The 22,284-nt window shown below is 41.5% G+C and overlaps 1 non-coding gene across 1 annotated transcript; it reads left to right on the top strand.

Annotated features, from left to right (window-relative positions):
- The first annotated feature begins 21,585 nt into the window (after positions 1–21,585).
- Trnat-cgu (transfer RNA threonine (anticodon CGU)) lies at positions 21,586–21,659 on the top strand. The gene has a single exon. It is a non-coding gene; the product is annotated as a tRNA-Thr (tRNA).
- Positions 21,660–22,284: the final 625 nt, after the last annotated feature.

The following is a 22,284-nucleotide window of genomic DNA, read 5'->3' as shown; positions in this document are numbered from 1 at the left end:
GAAATTCTACATCATGCCATTCATTAAGATAAAAAATGAGATTTTTAAAACTATGATACATAGTTTACTGAAATTACCTCTTCAACCAGATGCAGTCCAGAAGGAAATTGATACATTAAAACAGATAGCAGTTGCTAACAATTATAATTCCCAACAGGTTAGTCTGTAATATCAAAAATTACAAGAAACAAATGATGCTGTTATAAATTCCAAGAAGAGGTTTACAAAAATGACATACACGGACCTATTTCAGATAAAATAAATAAATAATTTAAGAATACAAGCGTGACAGTAGCATTTGAAACCAATAACCCACTACAGCTGAAACTGATACACACAATTGGAGAATCAAATATATACCAAAAGTCAGGCATTTACAAAATAATATGTAATGACTGTGAGAAACAGTATATTGGCCAAACTGGCCATAGCTTTCTAACACATTTTAAAAAACATACTACTGGTACTGCACGTACCAAATCAATATTTGGTCAACATCTTGATGGATACAATCATTCTGAGGGTTGCATTTCTAACAACTTGAAAATATTACATACTGTGCCAGAAGGACTACTGCTAAACACTTTCGAAGAAATTGAAATCTTTTCACTTCACAAAAGTAATCCATTATCTGTTTTAAACGAACAACTTCAATTCAAAGACAAACATTTCTTTGAGCTATTCGATGATCTGCTTCAGAATATTCCCTCTTCTGTCCTTTGCTTTTTAAAATTATTATGAATTTTAGGAAATATTTTACTACTTTATAATTTTATTTCACCAAAGATTATTTTATTACTGACTATCTGTTTTAGAATGTTTGCTTATATGTTTTTGACTACATATTGCTAATTTACATCCTTTTATTTTTGACACAATCCAAATTACAAGAAACAAATGATGCTGTTATAAATTCCAAGAAGAGATTTACAAAAATGACATACACGGGACCGATTTCAGATAAAATAAATAAATTATTTAAGAATACAAGCGTGACAGTAGCAATGATTCAACACAGCTGACTAACACGTGATAACTATAATAAGCCTAGCACAACCACATATCAAGCTGTCTACAATGATACAGTACAGTCGCTAACTATTACTAACAAGTGATAACTAAACAGGCCAGCCACGATTACACGTAATTTTTAAAAAACATGCGATCTATATACGAATTTCATAGACAAAATTTCATAAGTATGGACAATTACTTCATATCGTATTTGTGCAGCATGTAGTATACATGTCAGCTAAAGATTATTGCAGCCTACTTATTGAAAATCGTTTCAATAAAGACATGTTGCTGCTCAATAATACATCGCCTGACGTGACAGTCTTCGCCATCCCACTTTCGCAACAACTTCGTTAGAAAGAAGCCTGCTGCCACATCTTTGCACTGGCGTTTGTCCTCACCATGGCAACCACTAGTTCGCCTGTCGACTTCACAACGACTTCAGTGGAAGGAAACCTGCTGCCTCATCTTTGGAACGGCGTCCAACTTCACCATGGCAACGAGTGGTTCCAAATGGTTCACTAACAGGCCTTGAGAGGGCAACCCATGTACTGCCAAACCGAAGTTCAGTTATCCTACATATTTAAATATTTTTAAAGCTTCTTAATTGAAAAGAGCTGTTTAATAAGTTAAGTTTAGTGTGTGTTTATTTTTATTTCATGACAATGTTCATTTACCTAAGAAATTTTACATTGTTATTCGACTTATAACTCATTGGTTAGTAGTGACATCATGCCGTCAGAAGTGAGCGGAGCCTCCGTTATATATAGTAAGACGTGCACTGGTTTCTCCAGTAGTGATCTCCAGCAGAAAGAGGTTCCTACTCAATGGTTATTCATCGTTTTATAGCTTCATAACTTTATGTATTTTCTTGTAGGTCTGAAGATGACCACAGTAGTGTTTTAATAGTAAACTTTGCATAAAAATTGGTGTCATCATATTATTTTGTACTGAGTACAACGTTTTTCTTTGTGAACAAAGGCAAGAATTTTCTGTTATTGTCCATAAGCGGCGAAGTTGTTTATTGGTAATAGATACATTTTATATGCGTTCGACGAAGTATTGAGCGACGTTTCATATGTTTTTGTTTTCAGATTTTTTTAATTTCGCTCGTTTTTTTGAGTAAATTGCTTTTGCTAATGGTATATTATAAATCTGTATATTTTGTGTATATATTTACTAAAACATCCCCCTGTTCCACATTACAAATCGACACTTTCCGAATGAAAACTGAATTAAAAATTAACAATTTCAATTTTGCTATAAATACCGTTTACTTCTAAGTAAATATATGTGAATTCTGGAGAATAAAAATGTTCTATTGACTCTGCAGCCCTTTATATATCCTCTCTCAAATGGTTCATCGTTGCCGGTTTCTATGAGTATGTAGTGAAACACTGATGGCATATTCTGAAAAGCGAACAAAAGGAGATAAGGCCTGTTAGGTGTGCAATACACCTAATGTGCAGATAATGTGGTTCCAGTATTAACTGCCCAGGGTTTCTAGGAATGTTACTGTAGACTACGCTTACTAAATATAGTCCATGGAGGCTTACAGTAGTTTTACAACTCTAGGTGTGAATCCTTACCTTGAAATGGAAGAAGAAGGAAGAGGAAGGAAACCAGCGCTCGTAGTACTGCAGGAAACATTTCAGTATTTGCCTGCTGTGATTGAAGGAAGTATGACAGAACAGTGTTAGCCTCATACACCCAACAAATATTAGGGCAGTGTGTCCAACGCACTTTCACGCATGACACAGTCAAGTCTTTTAAATATCTTGGCGTAACACTGCAAAGCGATATGAAACGGAACGATAATGTGAGAAATGTCGTAGTGAAGACGAATGCTCGACTTAGATTTATTGGGAGCCTTTTAGGAAAGAATGGTTCCCCTGTAAATGAGACCACATATAGGACGCTTGTACGACCTATTCTTGAGTACTGCTCGGGTGTTTGAGATCGGTACCAGGTCGGAGTGAAGGAAGACATTGAAGCAAGATTAGTTACCGGTAGGTTCGAACAACAAGTGTTACGGAGATGCTTCGGGAACTCAAATGAGAATCCATGGAGGAAAGGCGATATTCTTTTGTAGAAACACAATTTAGAAAATTCGGAGAACTGGTATTTACCGAACGATTCTACTTCCGTCAACATGAATTGCGCGTAAGGACCACGAAGATAAGATTCGGGAAATTAGGACTCATACGGAGGCATATAGAGAGTCGTTTTTCCCTCGCTCTGTTTGCGAGTCGAACAGGGAAGCGAATGACAAGTAGTGATACACGGTACCCTCCGCCACGCACCGAACGGTAGTTTGCGGATTATATATGTGAATGTAGAGGAATTCTATGCAAAGAGATAAAAGGAAAAGGAATGGATTTCTGGGAATAATCTGAAGCTTCAAAATATCTAGCGAACAGCGACGGCAGCATTTAGAATGATCAGCTCCAGCTTGCAACTAGACAAGCTTTTAAGAAGATTTCGTGGTCAGAAGAGAGAGCTCTCAACAAACACATTATTTCGAAGGATTTCTGTTTTGAAAGATGCTAAATGCAGTGAGTCATTTTATATGAACGACAAAACATAGTTGAATCCGAAATACTTCAGTATTTTACGAAAAAATTCAGAGTTTGTATCGAGAAACAATCCTGTCAGAGGAATATGCGCAACTGCGATTGAGAATACAGCTTCAGTTATAATGTTTCCAGAATGAGATTTTCACTCTGCAGCGCTGAGTGTGCGCTGATATGAAACTTCCTGGCAGATTAAAACTGACCGAGACTCGAACTCGGGACCTTTGCCTTTCGGGGGCACGTGCTCTATCAACTGAGCTACCCAGGCACGACTCAAGCCCTCTCCTCACAGCTTTACTCCAGTAGCACATGCCCGCGAAAGGCAAATGTGCCGAGTTCGAGGCTCGGTCCGGCAACCAGTTCTAATCTGCCAGGAAGTTTCAGTTATAATGTTCTTTTTATTTACAATACGATCCGTTTCGGACTCTTACATGCCCATCATCAGGTGTTATAACTTTGTAGTGTTCTACGCTCCCCGGAGATAGACTGCGTCCTGTGCTGATACATCACGGCACTCACGATCACAACACAAAGTTATATAACGTGATGATGGGCATGGAAGAGCCCGAAACTGGTCGTGTTGTGAATGAAAAAACCTTACAACTGAAGCGGTATTTCCAATCTGATAATTAGTATCGAGGTTGAAACTTCCTGGCAGATTAAAACTGTGTGCCGGGCCGAGACTCGAACTCGGGACCTTTGCCTTTCGCGGGAAAGTGCTCTACCAACTGAGCTACCCAAGCACGACTCACGCCCCGTCCTCACAGCTTTACTTCTGCTAGTACCTCGTCTCCTACCTTCCAAACTTTACAGAAGCTCTCCTGCGAACCTGGCAGAACTATCACTCCTGAAAGAAACTATATTGCGGAGACATGGCTTAGCCACAGCCTGGGGGATGTTTCCAGAATCGAAATTTCGAGGTTGCAAGATTTGTTTTTCAGACGAGACGTAAGTGTACGTTCATTCGAGCGCGCGCACACACGCGACCGCGCGCCATAGCCGCACCTAAATAACTCACAGTTGTAGTGGGACGCCAACCCATGACTCAGTGATTTTCGTAGACCACGGAGGCGAGTTACGCCGCCTTCGGACTGCATACCAGACTGCTGTGTCCGTGACGTTGCCCCTCGTGGGTAGAGGCGGCTACCGCTGTGCCTTCCGGCAGCTACCGGGTCTCGGCTCGCTCCAGTGACACCCCGCAAACATCCAACCGCTTCCCAGAAGCGGGGCCGGTGACGGGCGGTCGAGATGAAACAGCGCGGCGAGCCAGTCCCGTCGCCTAGGGGACGCCGACTTCCGGGTGCCGCCCAAGCTCTGACCACTTTCCGACAGTCGTTCCCGCCTTATCCTGGCGTAGTCAGAAACAGCACGCCCGCCTGAAGAGAGCGCCGACCAGCCTGAGAAAGAGCGGGAGCCACCAAAATGCTTCTCTGCCTCACAGTCCAAATAAAAGGTTTAGCAAATAGGATGCCGTAGTAAGAAGAAAAGCCTGGGAGCGAAATATTTTGTTTTGTATGTTGGTTTCTTTCAGGATACGAATACAATACACCGGGTGATCAAAAAGTCAATATAAATTTGAAAACTGAATAAATCTATCAATCTAGATAGAGATGTACAAATTGACACACATGCTTGGAATGACATGGGGTTTTATTAGAACCAAAAAAATACAAACCTTCAAAAATGTCCGACAGATGTCGATCTGATCAGAATAGTAATAATTAGCATAACAAAGTAAGACAAAGCAAAGATGACGTTCTTTACTGGAAATGCTCAATATGTCCACCATCATTCCTCAAGAATTGCTGTAGTCGAGGAATAATGTTGTGAACAGCACTGTAAAGCATGTCCTGAGTTACGGTGAGGCATTGGCGTTGGATGTTGTCTTTCAGCATCCCTAGAGATGTCGGTCGATCACGATACACTTGCGACTTCAGGTAACCCCAAAGCCAATAATCACACGGACTGAGGTCTGGGGACCTGGGAGGCCAACCATGACAAAAGTGGCGTCTGAGCACACGATCATCACCAAACGACGCGCGCAAGAGTTCTTTCACGCGTCTAGCAATATGGAGTGTTTTTTTTTGTTTTTTTTTTGTTCTAATAAAACCCCATGTCATTCCAAGCATGTGTGTCAATTTTTACCTCTCTATCTACATTATTCCGTGGTCTATTAAATTTTCAAATTTACACTGGCTTTTTGATAACCCGGTATTATTCACCAGTCTCTTGACTACAAAGTTTAATACGACGCCATTGAGCCACTTCACTAGGAGGGGCCGCATGCCCGCATGGTACCACAATAATGGTCGAAGTCGGACCCCCGAGAGTTTCTAGGGGCTACAGTCTGGAACCGCGAGACTGCTATAGTCGCAGGTTCGAATCCTGCCTCTGACATGGATGTGTGTGATGTCCTTAGGTTAGTTCGGTTTAAGTAGTTCAAAGTTCTAGGGGACTGATGACCTTAGAAGTTAAGTCCCATAGTGCTCAGAGCCATTTGAACCATTTTGAGCCATTTGAAGTCTGACCCAAGGTCGTGATGCGTCAGTAACCCCCCAATCATCCAATGCTGCAGACAGCATCCTTCATTGGGCCGAACAGTCAGATGTCGCAAGATGTCAGATGGAAGCTGTACTGTAGATGAAGAAGTTTTAGGAGATCCTCTCGGGTGCAGATATTTGTCTAAGGCCCGTCTCCAATGATCTCGATATCAACGGAACGTTTAACCCAATCTTCCTTCCTTCCCTTCTTCTGACAAGGAGGTCATTTACATTTTTGTGGGGACGAACACGATGAAGCCTTTTCTTCAGTTTCCTTGGGCTAACATAGCACACTTTATAGTTGATTGTGTCACAGTAAGGGAGGACATCAAACGGAATAACCTATTCACTGTCGTAGAAGACCATCGCCATGGTTTTACCTGTTGAAGGCACGGCTTTGAACTTTCTCTTCGGAGGAGAGGCGATGTGGCGCAGCTCCAGGGATTGCCGTTTTGTTCCCAGTTCAAATTGGCGAACCCTCGTTTCATCGTCTGTGACGATGTTCGGTAAAAAATTTGTCACGATCAGCCTCATAGCGCGCGAGCAGTTCCGCACAGATGGTCCTCCATTGTTCTTTATGTTCTTCTGTTAGGCAGTGAAGTACCCAGCGGGCAAATATACACTACTGGCCATTAAAATTGCTACGCCATGAAGATGACGTGCTACAGAAGCGAAATTTAACCGACAGAAAGAAGTTGTTGTGATATGTAACTGATTAGCTTTTCACAGCATTCACACAAGCGGTTGGCGACGGTGGCGACTCCTACAACGTGCTGGCATGAGGAAAGTTTCCAACCGATTTCTCATACACAACAGCAGTTGACCAGCGTGTCCTGGTGATGCCTCGTGTAAGGAGGAGAAATGCGTACCATCACGTTTCCGACTTTGATAAAGGTCGGATTGTAGCCTATCGCTATTGTGGTTTCTCGTATCACGACATTGTTGCTCGCGTTGGTCGAGATCCAATGACTGTTGGCAGAATATGGAATCGGTGGGATCAGGAGGGAAATACGGAACGCCGTTCTGGATCTCAGCGGCCTCGTATCACTAGCAGTCGAAATGACAGGCATCTTATCCGCATGGCTGTCACGGATCGTGCAGCCACCTCTCGATCCCTGAGTCAACAGATGGAGACTTTTGCAAGACAACAACCATGTGCACGAACAGTTCAAGAGATGGTTCAATTGGCTCTGAGCACTATGGGACTTAACATCTGTGGTCATCAGTCCCCTACAACTTAGAACTACTTAAACCTAACTAACCTAAGGACATCACGCACATCCATGCCCGAGGCAGGATTCAAACCTGCGACCGTAGCGGTCACGCGGTTCCAGACTGAAGCGCCTAGAACCGCACGGCCACACCGGCGACGACGTTTGCAGCAGCATGGACTATGAGCTCGGAGACCATGGCTGCGGTTACCCTTGACGCTGCATCACAGAGAGGAGCGCCTACGATGGTGTACTCAACGACGAACCTGTGTGCACGAATAGCAAAACGTCATTTTTTCGGATGAATCCAGATTCTGTTTACAGCATCATGATGGTCGCATCCGTGTTTGGCGACATCGCGGTGAACGCACATTGGAAGCGTGTATTTGTCATCACCATACTGGCGTATCACTTGGCGTGATGGTATCGGGTGGCATTGGTTACACGTCACGGTCACCTCTTGTTCGCATAGACGGCACTTTGAACAGTGGACGTTACATTTCAGATGTGTTACGACCCGTGTCTCTACCCTTCATTCGATCCCTGGGAAACCCTACATTTCAGCAGGATAATGCACGACTGCATGTTCCAGGTCCTGTACGGGCCTTTCTGGATACAGAAAATGTTCGACTGCTGCCCTGGCCAGCACGTTCTCCAGATCTCTCACCAATTGAAATGTCTGGTCAATGGTGGCCGAGCAACTGTCTTGTCACAATACGCCAGTCACTACTCTTGATGAACTGTGTTGTCGTGTTGAAGCTGCATGGGCAGCTGTTCCTGTACACGCCATCCAAGTTCTGTTTGACTCAATGCCCAGGCGTATCAAGGCCGTTATTACGGCCAGAGTTCGTAGTTCCGGGTACTCATTTCTCAGGATCTATGCACCCAAATTGTGTGAAAAAGTAATCACTTGTCAGTTCTAGTATAATATATTTGTCCAATGGATACCATCTGTATTTCTTCTTCGTGTATCAATTTTAATGGCCAGTAGTGTATTTCAGTACCCCAACTGCCGGACGAGTGTGCCAGCACTACCAACAGAGACATACAGTTGTGCAGCGAGGTGTTTGATTGTGGTCCGTCGATCAACGCGAATGAGAGTGTCTGCACGTTCCAACATTGCAGGACATACAAGTGTGTGCGGCCGGCCGGCACGCATGAGACTGGACAGGTTTGCGCGTCCTTGCTGCGATGATGCCAGGACTCTGTAGACATTACAGAAGTTGCTACGAAAATCTGCGATGCTCTGGTTTCCGGAAAAGAAACTCGGTCATAGCTTATTGCCTGCAACTCACTTCCATTACAGACGCCATTTTGAGGGCTACGTATAGCGTCGCCATTAATCGGAACTTCATGAAAATGTAGGAGCTGAAGCGGAAATATTCCACGATGTCCCACAACAAATTCCGCAGTTTGTCAACCGAAAATGGCTGATGACCAAAATTTTGCTGAGTTATTTACTGAAAATTCCTCGTAATTCAGCGCATTATTTGTGGTTTTTCTTTTTGTTTTTTTGTTTCTTTTTTTTTTACACTTCCTGACAAAATAATAGTGGAAGAGGAAACGGAATGAAACTTCTGTCGTTGAGAGGGTCTGTTAACCTATTTCACTGATTATGAAATAGTGTCAAATTTACAAAGAGCTTGGGAGAATTAGCTTATCTGTTGATCCGTGAGTGACAGTACACGGTGCCAATATGTTCTAAACACCCGCTTGCGAAAATCTGTTTTTTCGGGAGCTCATATCTAGGAGTCTGTTGGTCACAGAGGTAAGGGGTCAAGTATTTTGGATAGCCATTCGGCTAGCGACTATTTTTGTATCCGTCTGAGTAACGGGCATACTGTGAGTATCCCACATTTTTTCCCTCCGAACACGCAATGGAAGGCCCAACGGTACCGACCGGCCACCGTGTCATCCTCAACCACACAGGTCACTGCATGCAGATATGGTCAGCACAGCGCTCTCCTGGCCGTTTACGATACCTTCTCAATCAAGTAGCTCCTCAGTTTGCCTCACAAGGGCTGAGTGCACCCCACTTGCCGGCAGTGCTCGGCAGACCGGATGGTCACCCATCCAAGTGCTATTCCATCCTGACAGTACTTAACTTCAGTGATCTGACGGGAACCGGTGCTATAACTGCGGCAAGGCCGTTAGCATCCTACACTTTAGGGTCAAAATTCGTACATCCTTCAGAGCACATCGATTGGTACTTTTGCATTAACTACAAACAATCCCGTCGGAGGAACATCCGCAACTGAGCGTTATAGCAGACGTTGAAAATACCGCTTCACTTGCGTGTTTCTTTTTATTTAGAAAACGACCGGTTTCGGGCTCGGCACAACACAGTGCGTATAACGCATTTCTCCAAGTATGTCGTTGCCGTTGGCAGTCGTGCGAAAAAAAAGTTTGGGAAATAATGGAACTGCACTCAAGTTCAACCGTTCAAATTAGACGATTCATTTAAAAAATTATGTGATTTCAATCATTCCCAACATCACTAGAACTACGATATTGGGTAACATGACGAATATAGTAAAAGACAATTCCATTTGTATATAACTGTGTGGGACTCCGCTAAATGTCCATCTCCATTTCTAAGTGAAGTGAACGGGAGTCTGTAGATGGAATAAGTGCGATCATAAATGTTCTTCTGACAATAAATTCCCACACACTGTCCGGATTCGAAAATTTTACGCTTGTATTTCTTTGGCAGGGCATACCAGAACACTATAAAAATAACAGGGGAAACGTTTTTCTTGATTTTCTACGGTAATTACTCATTTTTCCGATTTTGTGTGCTTTGTGCATTCTCAGGTTAGAAATGACTATCACGACGACATATAAAATAAGAAGTGGCTGAAAAGTGAGTGAGGCTGGGTTGTAAACTATCCCTGATCTTACTCAATGCGTACACGGAACAATCAGTAAGGGAAACTAAAAAAAATTGGCTGTAGGAATTGAAATTGAGAGAGAAGAGATGAAAACTTTGAGCTTTTCCAATGACCTTGTAATTCTGTCAGAGACACCAGAGGACTTGAACAGTACACTTGAACTGAGTGGACAGTGTCTTGAAGGGAGGGTGTAAGATGAACATCAACCAAAGCAAAACAAAGATTATAAAATGTAGTCGAAGAAAATCAGGTGATGCTGTAGGGATTAGATTAGGGAAGAAGACAAGATAGTATAAGAGTTTTGCTACTTGGACAGCATAAATAAGAGATGATGGTCGAAGTAGGGGGGATGTAGAATATAGACTGGCAATGCCGAGGAATGCGTTTCAGAAAAAGAGAAATTCGTTAACATCTAATATAGATTTAAGTGTTAGGAAGTCTTTTCTGAAAGTATTTGTATGGAGTGTAGCCATGTACGGAAGTGAAACAGGCACATTGAACAGTTAACAAAAGAGAGAGAATTGAAACTTTTGAAATGTACTAAAAAGGAATTCCGAAGATTTTACTGGTAGATCACGTAACTAAAGGGGAGGTATTGCATAGAATTGGGTAGAAGAAGGGATCAGTTGTTCGAACACATTCTGAGACATGAAGGGATCTTCAGTTTAGTATCAGAGGACAGAATGTCGGGGCTAATAATCGTACAGGGAGACCAAGAGGTGAATATAATAAGCAGATTCAGAAGGATGCAGGTTGCAGTAGTTATTCGAAGATGAAGAGGCTGCGCAGGAGAGAGTGACATGGAGAGCTGCATCAAACCAGTGTTCGGACGGAAGACTACAACAGCAACAGCGACCTATTGTAAATGCTGTTGCCGATGAATCACTCTCTTCTGTCATTGGCTGCTGTTTCAGTTCTATGTAATTTTCACATCCTGTCCCCTTCTTTGTGTTCCAAGTACTTCATCCTAGCTCGCAATCTTCTTCCCCGCCATTTCCCTTTAAGAATAATAATGATGAAAGTCTTGTATCTGATTATTTTTCTGTTTAACATTTCTTTTAATAATCTTCTCTCTTTGTAGACTTCGTTTAACACTTAGTTGTTTTAAATGTGAACATTTTAGGTTAGGCTTTACCGTGAATGTTGCTCTGTCTTTCTGTCCAGTTCATTCATTTGCCACCATATCCGCATTTCAGCAGCTTCAAGTACAGTCCTTTCGAATGTACCATAGTCCAACTTAGAGATCCATTTGGCACTTTACTTCATACAGTTGATTTTACAAAGTATTTTCTATGGTGGTTACATGTTTTTCTTCGCCACAAATGCCTCTTTTGCCAATGACATTCTTCTCTTCACTACCACCTAGACATCTGTTTTACAATGTGATGACACAACCGAGATAGCAACATTATTTCAGCCGATCATTTCTGACGTCGTCAATTATTATATTTTGTACCCCTCAGGCTTGCAGCGTAGTAGATATCTTGTAAAGATTTTTTTTTATACATCGCATCCGGACGCTGCCATTTTTGAAGCTTTATTCAAAAGCTGTACAGATATGTGACAAGATTATTTCGGTTGCACTGCCATTTTTTCCGTATCTTCGTATTGTGTTTGTAGCTCTGTTGTTGAGTAATTTTTGTTGGAATTTCAGTTTTCCAATGATTTGGTAGAAGTCAACCTAAATGTATAGCTCTTGGATAAAGCTTCAAAGAATAGCAACTTTTTTTTATAACTTACATAAAATGTCCTTACAATGTATCTAGTAAGCTGCAGACCTTGAGGAATACAAGATACCGACTCCATTCTCATACAGAAACATGGATATACAGCATCGTTGACTTCTGCCAAGTAAAGCTGTCAGATTTATAAAAAACGATAATTTCAACAAAATTTACTCCACAACAACATCTACTGTCGAGAAAAAATGTATATAAACAAAAAGAACTGAGTCTACGCTACAGATATAATACGCGTGATTATTTAACAGCCACAAAGTCTACGGTGTGATACGTAAGCCGCTTGAAAATGCCAATGTAGCCGAAATAAGCTTATTTCCTAACTATAGAACTCTGAATAAAGCTTCAATCTTACAGTAGCAGCGTCCTTCTGTAATATACATAAAATGGTTGCTCTTATTTTATTGTCTCCTTCATTTTTCCGTACCACCATTGCTTTCGTTTTCCGTTTCTTCACTTTTAATTTCCATAGTTTAAGATTGTCTGACAGGACTTGCAGCAGTCTTCATTTCTTCTTGAAATGTCATAAGGAAATAAAGTCTAATACCTTTTCCATTCTTGGCTTCTTTCTCTACATTACTATCTCTGACTTACTAACGTTTATTTCTTACATTGATTCTGATAGTGTTGCTGAATCAATCTTATATCATTCCAGTCTGGTCCTCTAATACTTCATAGCTCTAACAAATAACTGCCTTTCACATAGTGAAAACCTTTTCCCAAGTCAATGAAGTATCTCTGTTCGTATTCAACCTTCTATCTTACAACCCATATAATGTCAAAATAGCTTCTCTTGATCTCTGATTCCACATTGGTCTTCTCCAGTATACGTATCTACTTTTCCTTTTGTCCTGCTAGGAACAATATTAATGGGTGCATGATAATATTGACAGTGATCTGTAATTGGTGGCGGCAACTTCATTCTCTATTTTATGTATGACAATCGTCCTGTATTGTGTGAAGTCTTCTTTTATATTAAAATACCTCATTTTGAAGCCAAGCGGTGGCTACCATTATAATTGTATAAACTGCGTTTGATCATTTAATACATAGCTGTCATTCGGAGTCATATATTTGTGTGATTTCCAATATTTCCAGCAAGGTAATATTTCTAAATTTTTTTATATAATGTAAAACTTCACATTCTATATCGTATGAATAGTTTACTGTTGGAAAATGATCGGGAAAGGCTGAATATCTTTCCTTAATCTCCAGTTTCTCTTATGTTAAGATAACCTAACTGGTACAGCTCTGCCTGATGCATTGCTGTTCCACCGCCTCGCTATGATCAAATCCGCTACAGGCGATGTGGAATTAAGGTGCCAAAAAACTCGTCTTCTGCGTTATTCCAACAGGGAATTTAATGAAGGTTCCATTCATTTCGGTATCTTAATAGACCTCAATAATGTAGTTGAACACTTCACTGGATTTCAAAAACGTATACATATTCGATCATAACCCTCCAGCTGTAAGTATCAGTGCAGGGCATCAGATGTTTATGGGCCGGATAGAGGGCCACACTCACATGAAGTCACAAGCCTTTTTGGTCCCTCTCAGTTCAGCTGGGCGTCAACGTTGGGAAAGAAACAAGAGGGATATTTCCGTATCAGAACTTAGAGCAAACTTTTATCATTCAACCAGCTGCTACGTGGTACAAAATTTGATTTTTGCAGCACAAAATATGGAAGAGAAGCTGTCCGTCTTCTAGATGATGAAGAAGTGAATTCAGTCCTAGAAGCTGAAGTGTTTCAGGTTGGCTTGGGCTGCATAGCGGTTTGTTACACTTCACCTCAAGCACCAAAAAAATAAGATGCCACCTGAACACTCCTTTTATACACAATGAATGTTGCTGATTACTCGGTCTCCGTTCAGTATTACTAATAAGGGTCCATATAGTCTTTGCCCTTAATCCGTGTGCCTTGTTCCTGCAACTTAGCATAGACTTCGCCTTCTTACAGGCTGCGGATAAAGGCGTTATAATTTACTTCTCGTTCTCATTCACCCCACCACATAAATAAGAAGAGAGATTCAATTCACCTTCTTACATTATCTTCAAACTTACAACTCGGTAGATGATAAATGAGGACAGCTTCCAACTTACGTATTCCCTCTCTGTATTTCGCACATAACAGATGTGGTATTAAACTTGATAATTAACAACTACAATGCATTTATTGTCTTTGAAATTTCGCGTTGTTAGATTTCACAAAGCTCTTTCTTCCACGCCGCCCCTCTCCATCGAACTCCGTCTCCACCTCCGCAGGGAGGGTCGTCTGGCTGCTACCCACTTCCGTACAGCCACTGGCTCGTTAGCTCTGGTCTCAGCGCTTACGATTTAAAACACAACAGTGGGACGCTCACCCCTTATCGACCACTCCCAGTCAGGAACATCTTTCCTCTATGTATTTAAGAACGTGATACCTCTCATTCAGCCGCGCGGCGTAGCCGCTCGGTCGCAGGCACCTTGTAGCGGTTCGCGCGGCTTCCACCGTCGGAAAATCAAGTCCTCCCCCGGGCATGGGTGTGTGTGTTGTCCTTAGCGTAAGTTAGTTTAAGTTAGTTTAAATAGTGTGTAAGCCATGGGAATGATGACCTCAGCGGTTTGGTCCCATACAGCCTTACCACAAATTTCCTAATTTTCCTCTCATTCGTGTAATGGGATGTATCATTACAAAGCTAACTGGGCCCAGTCATACGAAGGAATTAACTTCTCTGGAAATAAGTATGAATTTTTTAATAAAAGATGTAGATATTCCACAAAGTGTCGGTATGCACGGCTTCCATACTTTGATAAAGACGACAAATATATTTAACGCACAGAGCCCACACTAAATGTAGTTGTGCATGTGACGATCAATAAAGCGGGCAGAAAGAGTAAATATGGCGACTCCCTGACAGCGTAACGTCTGAATAAATAAAACTACTGTGCGACATAATGACTATGCTGTAAAGACGTCAACCGATAATATGTATACAGATTATCGACAATCTGAACGGCGACAACTCACTTGGATGTTACCGAATATCACAGAATGAAACTTGTTTTCTTTGTCGCACAGCAGCAAGCCCGAATTCGTTATACTAGACCTGTCTGAACTTTACACGATTGAAAATAATTTTTTTTCAAATCCATAATTTTTTTTAAGACACTTGTGTAAACTATTAATTGAAGTCGTAACGAGCACGAATACTAGCACAGTACCCTTCACAATGTTAAACGGTCTTCGATTAATGAAGACTGATGAAAATTTGAATCAATTTCCGATCTCTTGTGCTGGTACAACTTGCACAGTAATGAGCACTGCCTAATCCACGGCATCCCGACGCCCGCAATATAATGCGAAATTAACAACTAGACAACTCGATGTGACGAAACTCTTCAGCATAAAAGGGCACAGTGAGTGTTGTTTAGACAGTAGAGAAGCGGTGACAGCAAATGGGTGGGTCAGGAGAGCTGAGTGACATCGAACATGGACTGGTCACTGGACGCTCCAGACTCTGAAACATTTAAACTATTCTAAAGCTACCCAAGTCGATTTTTAATGAGATGAGAGTGTAATGGAAATGGTTTAAGAATGTTATGGGACTAAGACAAGGAAGTGTGATACCACCACTGCTATTTATAATGGAGATGGATGAAATAGTCAAAGAGACGAAAGAAGCCCATAGAGGAAGAAGGGTGAAGCTGTTACTATTTTCTGGTGATATTGTGGTCTGGGGAACAAGCAGTAAGGAGGTACAAAAGCAAATAGACATCCTAAATGACAAGGTTGAGAAATATGGAATGAAGATTACTGTGGGAAAAAGCAAGACCATGGTGGTAACCAGAGGGGATAGAGAGGGCAAGGGACAAATTCATGTTATGGTACGGGATATTGAAATACTGGACAACTTTAAATATTTAGGAAGTGTATTGGGGAAAGCACGTTTGGAGACAGAATCTAGCAAAAGAATACAAGAGAGTAGTACATTTTACCAGCGTGTGAGAGGCTTGGTGTGGGAAAGTGCCAATGAGGTGTAAGCTGGTGCTACACAAGACTTAGTTCACACCCATACTAATTTACTGCTCAGAGACTTGGACTACGACTAGAGAGGAGAGTAGGATACAATCCAGTTGAAATGAAGTTTCTGAGAAGTATGCTAGGAAAGATGAGGAGAGAGTGAAAAATGAAGCTGAAAAATGAAGTTGTCATGAAGGAAACAGGAGTGGAGAAGTTGAGTGAGAAAATTGAAAATAATAGATTAAAATGGCTTGGGCTTGAGGATGGGAGGGGGAAGAATAGAAGAATTATGTAGTTAAAGATTGAGGGTAAGAGGCCAACACTCTGAAACAGAGAATAACATGGATTGATACAATGAAGATGCGTTAAAGGAGGAGAAACCTACTATGCAACAAAATTGTGGAAGAAGAATGGTGGAAAGAGTGAGTAAAGTGTCGAAGTACCATTGATACCCCAACCTGACCAGATGTTGGATAGAGGGGGAAACGAAGATGATGATGATGTAGTGGAAATGTAAAAGAACAGCCACAGCTAAACCGATACCTGGCAGAACTCGTATACTGATGGATAGGAACCGTCGAGAATTACGGAGGGTTCCCGATAAAAATCGCTTGAAATCAGTGGAGCCAATCATTCCTGATTTCCAAACTGCTACCAGCAGTCCACCTAGTACAATGACCCTGAGTAGTTTGTTAAAAAATGGGGTACAGTGGTTGAAAAACTCCTCAGCAGTCACAAATATCTGAAGTCAGTGCTAAGTGACAATTGAGGTGGAATAAAGAGCGACGCCACTAAACAGTGGATGACTGGACGAGGGATATGGAGAGATGAATCACGTTAATAATCTTCAGCCTGTGACAATCTTATGGAAAGGTTTTAAGTTGACGAAACCCTGGAGAACGTTAACTGCTATCATATATATATCCAACCTCTTCCTCTCAGAGCAGCACTTGCAACCTACGTCCTCAATTATTTGCTGGATGTGTTCCAATCTTTGTCTTCCTCTAGAGTTTTTGTCCTCTACAGCTTCCTCTTGTACCATGGGAGACACTCCCTGATGTCTTAATAGATGTCCTATTATCCTTTTCCTTCTCCTTGTCAGTATTTTGCATATATTCCTTTCCTCTCCGATTCTGCGAAGAACCTCCTCATTCCTTACCTTATCAGTCCACTTAGTTTTCAACATTCGTCTCTAGCACCACGTCTCAAATGATTCGGTTCTCTTGTTCCGGTTTTCCCGCAGTCCATGTTTCACTACCATATAATGCTGTGCTCCACGCGTACGTTCTCAGAAGTTTCTTTCTCAAATGAAGGCGAATGTTTTATACTAGTAGACTTACGTTGACCTGGAATGCACTCTTTTTAAGTGCTAGACTGCTTTTGATGTCCTTCTTGCTCCGTTCGTCCTGCATAGGTAGGAGAATTCCTTAACCTCATCTATCTCGTGGCCATCACTCCTGAAGTTAAATTTCTTGCTGTTCTCATTTCTGCTAGTTTTCATTACTTTCGTCTTTCTTCGATTTACTCTCAGTTCAAATTCTGTACTCATTAGACCATTCCATTCAGAAGATCATATAAACTTCTTCAGTTTCACTCAGGGTAGGAATGTCATCAGCGAATAGTAGTACTGATATCCTTTCACTTTGAATTTTAATCCCACTCCTGAATCTTTCTTTTATTTCCACCACTGCTTTTTCGATGTACAGGTTGAGCAGTAGGCGTGAATGATAGCATCCCTTTCTTACACGTTCTTCAATCCGAGTACTTCGTTCTTCATCATCCACTCTTATTAATACCTATTGTCTCTTGTACATGCTGTGTGTTACTCGTCTCCCCTTACCCATATTTTTCCCAGAATTTCGAACATCTTGCACCATTTTACATTGTCGAACGCTTTTTCGAAGTCGACAAACCCTACGAACATGTCTTGATTTTTCTTTGCTCTGGTTTCCATTATAATCTGCAACGTCGGAACCGCCTCTCTGGTGCCTCTACCTTTGCTAAAGCCAAACTGATCGTCATCTAAAACATCCTCAATTTTGTTTTCCGTTGTCCTGTGTATTATTCTTCTCAGCAACTTGGATGCATGAGCTGTTAAGCTGATTGTGCGATAATTCTCGCACATGTCAGCTCTTGGAGTCTTCGGAATTGTGTGGACGATATTTTTCCAGAAGTCAGATGGTATGTCGGCAGACTCATACATTCTACACACCAACGTGAGTAACTGTTTTGTTGCCACATCCCTCAATGATTTTAGAAATTCAGATGGAATGTTATCAATCCCTTCTGTCTTATTTGATCTTAAGTCTTCCGAAGCTCTCTTAAATTCTGGTTCCACTACTTGATTTGCCATCTCTTCCCTATCGACTCCTGTTTCGTCTACTGTCACATCACACAAATTTCCAACTTATAGAGGCTTTCAACGTATTCTTACCACCTATCAGCTTTTTCCTCTGCAGTTAACAGTGCAATTCCCATTTCACTCTTAATGTTACCACCCTTGCTTTCAATGTCACCGCACGTCCTTTTGACTTTACTTTATGCTGAGCCTGTCCTTCTGACAATCATTTCTTTTTAGATTTCTCCACATTTCTCCTTCAGTCATTTCATCTTAGCTTCCCTGCACTTCCAATTTGTTTCATTCCTCAGTAACTTGTATTTCTGTATTCCTGAATTTACATGAATTGCTATCATGTCTAGCGCAAAAAGCAAATTACAGAGAAGGTGGCATTGTTGTATTGGTATGTTTCTCATCATTAAGGTGTGTGTGTGGTCTCCTTTCGCGCTACAGAAGAAGCTAAATGCGGAAGGCTATGAACAGCTCGCCACATGGTATGCATACATTAGGGCAACAGTTCGGAGATGATCCCTGCTTGTATCAGCACAGTGCGCCGTGTCAGGAAGCAGCATCTTTGATGCAATGGTTTGTGGACAATTACGTTCCTGGGAAGCACATGTGTGGCCAGTGCCTCGGTGTGAACCGAATGGAACACCTTTGGGATAATTTACAACGTCGATTCCAAACCCCAACGTCCCACATTACACCATTTCTGGCTTCAGCTCCAGAGTAATATGATATACCAATTCTATACAGACACCTCATTGAAAATGTCCTAAGGAAGGCTCAAATCGCTAAGAAGGCGAAGGGTGTGTGCACAGCTATTATCAATGCCCATTAATTGCTGAGCGGAGAGTATAGATGAAAGATGAAGTCGATTTTTGGAATAATTTTGTCTGTTTTGTTAAATTTTAGTATCGCACCAGTTTCTTTCAAGAGTTAATAAAAAGTTGCATTATTCAACTAGGGTCGTATATTTATTGTTGGTGATCTACGTTAAAGATGCTCGAAAACTACAACCACGAATAAAAATATCGAGATTATTATACAATATGGGATTAGACTTATAGAATGAGTGATGGTCAAAAAGATACTACCCAATGGGTCTCTCGGTTCCGGTCCAATTCGGGTCCACTATCTTAATTATTGACTCCATGAGCGCTACATGCTTTGATTTTGAGAATATTCTATTGTGTTGTGCATTCCTGTGACATATGGCATTTTCGTCTGTCAAGTTGGTGTTGCCGGAAATTAATTGAGCTGCCGGCGGGTGGGCTGTTGCAGCCGTTTCCTTCCCACGCCTTGACGGCGGCTTAAGGCACGCCTGCTGCTTCCGAGAATCTGGAGTACTGTGGAAGAATGTTGCGGCGGGCTACTGCACGCCCCGTCTCCTTCAGTACTGGCACCATACACTGTGACGAGTCTTGGAAAAAGCGAGGAACACCGCAGCGAAACCGCTTGCGTTACAGACACCATCATATTTCTTCAACATTCCTCAGTGTAATATTCTTACTTTAGTTTACATGTGGCAATTCTTGGTTCCACTATTATTTTTTGCATTTTCTTTGGAGGGCCAGATTTGACTTCTTCACTAGCAGTGTAAAAAATTGCAAATGACAGAAGATTTCGATTGGTGTCGTCGCCTGGAAGCATGTCTAATGTATGAGACGATTTATTCAACTGATATGAATGAAACATAAAAAGAGAAAATTTTGCATGTAATATTATTAGTAATTTCGTCGAGTCTGATGATATTCTGTGACAAATATCGTAAATATATTCCATTAATCGCAAAGGCAAAGAATACTACAATTCAATACATTCCATGAAAACATGGAACTCAAAATGTAATATATACAGGGTGTTACAAAAAGGTACGGCCAAACTTTCAGGAAACATTCCTCACACACAAATAAAGAAAAGATGTTATGTGGACATGTGTTCGGAAACGCTTAATTTCCATGTTAGAGCTCATTTTAGTTTCGTCAGTATGTACTGTACTTCCTCGATTCACCGCCAGTTGGCCCAGTTGAAGGAAGGTAATGTTGACTTCGGTGCTTGTGTTGACATGCGACTCATTGCTCTACAGTACTAGCATCAAGCACATCAGTACGTAGCATCAAGAGGTTAGTGTTCTTCCACCTACGCTTAATGGAGCACGTTATCATGATTTCATACGGGATACTCTACCTGTGCTGCTACAACATGTGCCTTTACAACTACGACACAACATGTGGTTCATGCACGACGGAGCTCCTGCACATTTCAGTCGAAGTGTTCGTACGCTTCTCAACAACAGATTCGGTGACCGATGGATTGGTAGAGGCAGACCAATTCCATGGCCTCCACGCTCTCCTGACCTCAACCCTCTTGACTTTCATTTATGGGGGCATTTGAAAGCTCTTGTCTACGCAACCCCGGTACCAAATGTAGAGACTCTTCGTGCTCGTATTGTGGACGGCTGTGATACAATACGCCATTCTCCAGGGCTGCTTCAGCGCATCAGGGATTCCATGCGACGGAGAGTGGATGCATGTATCCTCGCTAACGGAGGACATTTTGAACGTTTCCTGTAACAAAGTGTTTAAAGTCACGCTGGTACGTTCTGTTGCTGTGTGTTTTCATTCCATGATTAATGTGATTTGAAGAGAAGTAATAAAATGAGCTCTAACATGGAAAGTAAGCGTTTCCGGACACATGTCCACATAAAATCTTTTCTTTATTTGTGCGTGAGGAATGTTTCCTGAAAGTTTGTCCGTACCTTTTTGTAACACCCTGGATACACAAGAGCCATGTTGCTCGTCCCTGTTTGTTCTCTGTTTTTCGTCTGTTTGTTCTCTCTCTCCTATGGGTCGGTGTATGCATAACTAGTTATCTCTATGAGTTTTAAGGTTACAATATTGTTAACTGAAAGTATCATGTTTCCATCCAAAAACACCTCTCCCTCTATACTAAATTTTGTTTAAATATAATAATAATAATAATAATAATAATAATAATAATAATATCTGTTCTTTCGAGAACAGTTACTATCTTGATAATATTCTTCTCGGGTATGCAGCCGGATCGGGGACCCGGCCATTGACGTTCGTCTGTGCGAATGCGCACAGGTTGCCCGAACTCTTACGGGAACCGTCACATTAGTGTGCGCGCGTAATGAGTGGATGGGCAAATAATTATTAGGAACATTACATATGTATATTGTGGACGGTTAGGAATGTGGTTCTCACGGGAAGCGTGCAAGGGATAAGTCCCTGCAGTCACGCTATTCATCTGTGTCCTCGGTGGCTCAGATGGATAGAGCGTCTGCCACGTAAGCAGGAGATCCCGGGTTCGAGTCCCGGGCGGGGCGAACGTTTTCGGCTGTCCCCATCTAGGTACATCAGCAACACCTGTCGGCAGTTGAGGGTTTCAATTTAATTATCATTTAATAATAATGTTGCTGTCGATTGCCTATTTGGCTTCGACTGTTTCTGTGACGCTGAGTCCGCCATTTCGCATATTAAAAAGTATTCTAGTGTTTGCGAGCTTCACTTGCCAAGGAAAGTAATTGTCTTTTATGAATTTTTACAGTCAGTTTTCAATATTAAAGTAGGTTAATATTTTGGATTACGAAACGTATTCAGAGAGTTAACACTGCAAGATGTAGGTGATTCTTCGCCTCTGGTTTAAAATATTTTCCTTTAATTCAAAGGATTAAAAGTTCACTCAGTTCTTAAAGAGATAAAGTTAAAGATATTATTTGCGATTATTTCAAAAATATGCAGGTGTTTGTACCGTTCTTTCTTTCTGTGTAACATTACATTAATTTGCTGGGAAAAGAAATCATTTCATGCTCTTAATTATCGCTGGGTTAGTTGCAAGTGACGTTGTTATTCATTCAAAGAGAGCATCACATTTCCATTAATAATAAATAACCTCTGGCCTCCTTATTGATATTAAAGCCTAGTTTACACGACGCTGCCCGTCGTTGCGTG

The sequence above is a fragment of the Schistocerca serialis genome, chromosome 10, assembly GCF_023864345.2.
Source record: "Schistocerca serialis cubense isolate TAMUIC-IGC-003099 chromosome 10, iqSchSeri2.2, whole genome shotgun sequence".
Taxonomy (NCBI): Eukaryota; Metazoa; Arthropoda; class Insecta; order Orthoptera; family Acrididae; genus Schistocerca; species Schistocerca serialis.
This window is presented reverse-complemented; position numbering and strand designations above follow the sequence as displayed.